This window comes from Procambarus clarkii, chromosome 1 (genome assembly GCF_040958095.1).
Source record: "Procambarus clarkii isolate CNS0578487 chromosome 1, FALCON_Pclarkii_2.0, whole genome shotgun sequence".
In the NCBI taxonomy this organism is placed as follows: Eukaryota; Metazoa; Arthropoda; class Malacostraca; order Decapoda; family Cambaridae; genus Procambarus; species Procambarus clarkii.
In genome coordinates this window covers 38088493-38093234 of record NC_091150.1, presented here as the reverse complement: position 1 = coordinate 38093234, position 4742 = coordinate 38088493, and positions in this window count along the sequence as shown.

Sequence of the window (4742 nt, the reverse complement as noted above, 5' to 3'; positions counted from 1 at the left end):
ATTAAAGACTTTTGTCTGCAAAACCTGACAACAATTATTATTGATCACAGATTAGAAAATCACAGTTGTGATATTTATAATATATATATATATATATATATATATATATATATATATATATATATATATATAGATATACATAAGTATTTGATCGCTTTTTCTTGTTCCAAATACAGTCGTGTTTAATTGACCTTTCACAGGGCCAGATTATCCCCCCCTCACAGGGCCAGATTATCCCCCCCTCACAGGGCCAGATTATCCTCCTCACAGGGCCAGATTATCCCCCCTCACAGGGCCAGATTATCCTCCTCACAGGGCCAGATTATCCCCCCCTCACAGGGCCAGATTATCCCCCCTCACAGGGCCAGATTATCCCCCCCTCACAGGGCCAGATTATCCTCCTCACAGGGCCAGATTATCCCCCCTCACAGAGCCAGATTATCCTCCTCACAGGGCCAGATTATCCCCCCCTCACAGGGCCAGATTATCCTCCTCACAGGGCCAGATTATCCCCCCCTCACAGGGCCAGATTATCCCCCCTCACAGGACCAGATTATCCCCCCTCACAGGGCCAGATTATCCCCCTCACAGGGCCAGATTATCCCCCTCACAGGGCCAGACTATCCCCCCTCACAGGGCCAGATTATCCCCCCCCTCACAGGGCCAGATTATCCTCCTCACAGGGCCAGATTATCCCCCCTCACAGGGCCAGATTATCCTCCTCACAGGGCCAGATTATCCCCCCCTCACAGGGGCCAGATTATCCCCCTACACAGGACCAGATTATCCCCCCTCACAGGGCCAGATTATCCCTCCTCACAGTTCCAGATTATCCCCCCTCACAGGGCCAGATTATCCCCCCCTCACAGGGCCAGATTATCCCCCCCTCACAGGGCCAGATTATCCCACTACACAGGGCTAGATTATCCCCCCTCACAGGGCCAGATTATCCCCCCTTACAGGGCCAAATTATCCCCCTACACAGGGCCAGATTATCCCCTCTCACAGGGCCAGATTATCCTCTTACACAGGGCCATATTATCCTCCTACACAGAGCCAGATTATCCCCCTACACAGGGCCAGATTATTCCCTCTCACAGGGCCAGATTATCCCCTCTCACAGGACCAGATTATCCCCCTACACAGGGCCAGATTATCCCCCTACACAGGGGCCAGATTATCCCCCTCACAGGGCCAGATTATCCCCCTTCACAGGGTCAGATTATCCCCCACACAGGGCCAGATTATCCCCCCTCACAGGGCCAGATTATCCCCCCTCACAGGGGCCAGATTATCCCCCTACACAGGGCCAGATTATCCCCCTACACAGGGCCAGATTATCCCCCTACACAGGGCCAGATTATCCCCCTACACAGGGCCAGATTATCCCCCCCTCACAGGGGCCAGATTATCCCCCCTCACAGGGGCCAGATTATCCCCCTACACAGGGCCAGATTATCCCCCTACACAGGGCCAGATTATCCCCCTACACAGGGCCAGATTATCCCCCTACACAGGGCCAGATTATCCCCGTCACAGGGCCAGATTATCCCCCTACACAGGGCCAGATTATCCCCCTACACAGGGCCAGATTATCCCCCTCACAGGGCCAGATTATCCCCATTCGCAGGGCCAGATTATCCCCCTACACAGGGCCAGATTATCCCCCTCACAGGGCCAGATTATCCCCATACACAGGGCCAGATTATCCCCCTACACAGGGCCAGATTATCCCCCCCTCACAGGGCCGCATCACTCACCGCAGTAGTCACCAGCGCGGGCCCACAAGGGCTTTACCTACTTGTGTATCTCCCGTCAGTCGTAAAATTCTCCCCGATAATATAAAACTATAAATATTCAGTTGGGGAAATTGTGCGTGTCCGCTTGGCCGACCTGGGGGAACTTCCCTCACTCGGGCTCCTTTGTACCGGGGAATATTCCCCAACAAGAGGATCAAAAATTTCCCCCTCCCTAGAGCTTTAAAACAGAATATTTTGCCCCCCCCGGCTATATATATATGTCCGCCGGGCCCTGAACCACTCCCTCGTTCACGTCTTTCCCCCACAAACATTTCCCCGCGGCAAGATACAGATAATTTGCAAGTTCCATTATGCGGGGAAATATAGAGGGTAAAAATTCTTGTGGCGGGGGAAGTCTTTATCGAGGGCAGGTGAAATGTCTGGCGGCGGCGGGGAAGAAATCTAGGGAAGGAAATGCCATTGGGGGAGGGGGATATCGGCGCTGTCAACGGCGGGGAAGATTCCCCTCCCCACCCCCTCAATCGGGCGGGTAGTGAAGATCGATGTCGAGGGGGAGGGGGGGTTGGGGGGGTCCTGAGGATTTGATGGGAGGGGTTTTAATATCTTAAGTCTGTCTCCATTTGTCTGTGTATATCTCTCACTTTGAGTACTTATCATTCTACCATTCTGTAGAATGATAGAAGGGGGGATGGAAGGTTTGATTACGAGAATGCTGTAAAGTGATATAGTACCGAGTAGATCATGTGGTACGGAGTAAATGAGGTGGTATAGAGTAGATGAGGTGGTAGGGAGTAGATGAAGATGTTGGGGGTGTGGGGGTATTCTGACCAAAGCACAAAAGCACTCTATATATAAGCCAAAAGCGACGTTATTTTTAAGAGGACGGGTTGAGTTATGGCCACTATGTGCACACTGTGGCCACTATGTGCACATTGTGGCCACTATGTGCACACTGTGGCCACTATGTGCACATTAAGGTCACTACGGACTTCGGAATTAATCCGGACTTTTAACTGTACCTGGAAATAAGTCGTAACTAAAACTAAAATACTCGGGATTAACCTCACAGAAACTCAGTAGTTTCAAAGCGTTATATGACAAAGAGTGCTGGGAAGACGGGACACCACGAGCGTAGCTCTCACCCTGTAACTACACTTAGGTAATTACACTTAGGTAATTACACACACACACACACAAAACAGATTTTGAAAGTATTATTCAAACAATTAAATCTTCCGGTTTTTCCTAATTCCTAAACTTATGTGAGTATACTAACTCAAAGCTAAGCCTTTGTTAGTATACTGTCTCTGAACCTTTGTGAGTATACTGACTCGCAAAGGATGAGAATCCGTTGTGAGTATCCTGACATTTGTAAGAATATTGTCTCTACATCAGTGTGAGTATCCCGACTTTATAACAGTATATATATATATATATATATGTCGTACCTAGTAGCCAGAACTCACTTCTCAGCCTACTATTCAAGGCCCGATTTGCCTAATAAGCCTAGTTTTCCTGAATTAATATATTTACTATAATTTTTTTCTTATGAAATGATAAAGCAACCCTTTTCTCTATGTATGAGGTCAATTTTTTTTTATTGGAGTTAAAATTAACGAAGATATATGACCGAACCTAACCAACCCTACCTAACCTAACCTAACCTATATTTATAGGTAAGGTTAGGTTAGGTAGCCAAAAAAAGCTAGGTTAGGTTAGGTTAGGTAGGTTAGGTGACAAAAAAACACTAATTCATGAAAACTTGGCTTATTAGGCAAATCGGGCCTTGAATAGTAGGCTGAGAAGTGCGTTCTGGCTATTAGGTACGACATATATATATATATATATATATATATATATATATATATATATATATATATATATATATATATATATATATGTATACACATATATATATATCAGCAATGACAAGAGATCACAATTCATTTTCATCGAACGACAAGAAGCTCGCGTTCTCACTAGTAAATGTGATTGACCGATATGAAAAGGAATTCTGATCTCTTGTCACGGCTGGTGTCGTTGGGAGATTGGATCGTTGGGGGTAAATACCCCCGTCTTGCGATCTCTCTTAACGATCTGCCGAGGTCTATTGGTCTAGAGTACTGGTTGAGCCAACGGTGAGTGAACACCCACTTCCTGGGGAGGATGGTATTGGTACCTTGGGCCTAGGAGGGGGGGGGGGGGGGTTGGGGGAGGGGGGGGGGGTTGGGGGAGGGGGTTGTACCCTGGTGGGGGGGGTCACAGTTCCATTCTCTGTGGCCTCCTTCCTCCCTCCCTTCCCCTCCACTCTTTCCTCCTTTCCCTCTCTTTTCTTTCTCTTTGTTTTCTTCCTATTTGGTTTATAAATTTTTCGTACACTGTTTCTTTCCACTTTCTCCCCTCCCCCTTGCCCCCCTTTCTGTTTTTTCTATCCTTGTCTTATTCTTCCAAACGTCTCCTCTACCGTTTATCCTCTTCCCTACCCGCTCTTGCTTTCTCTCCCTCTCTCCTTTCCTTCTCCTTTCTCTCTCCCCCCCCATCCCTGTTTATTCTCGCCCCCGGCTGTACGTCGTGCTCCCCTCCCCCACAGTGCTTCACTACTCCCCTCCCCCACAGAGGCTTCACTACTCCCCTCCCCTCCCCCACAGTGCTTCACTACTCCCCTCCCCTCCCCCACAGTGCTTCACTACTCCCCTCCCCCACAGAGGCTTCACTACTCCCCTCCCCTCCCCCACAGTGCTTCACTACTCCCCTCCCCCACAGAGGCTTCACTACTCCCCTCCCCCACAGTGCGTCACTACTCCCCCTCCCCTCCCCCACAGTGCGTCACTACTACCCTCCCCCACAGAGGCTTCACTACTCCCCTCCCCTCCCCCACAGTGCTTCACTACTCCCCTCCCCCACAGAGGCTTCACTACTCCCCTCCCCCACAGTGCGTCACTACTCCCCCTCCCCTCCCCCACAGTGCGTCACTACTCCCCT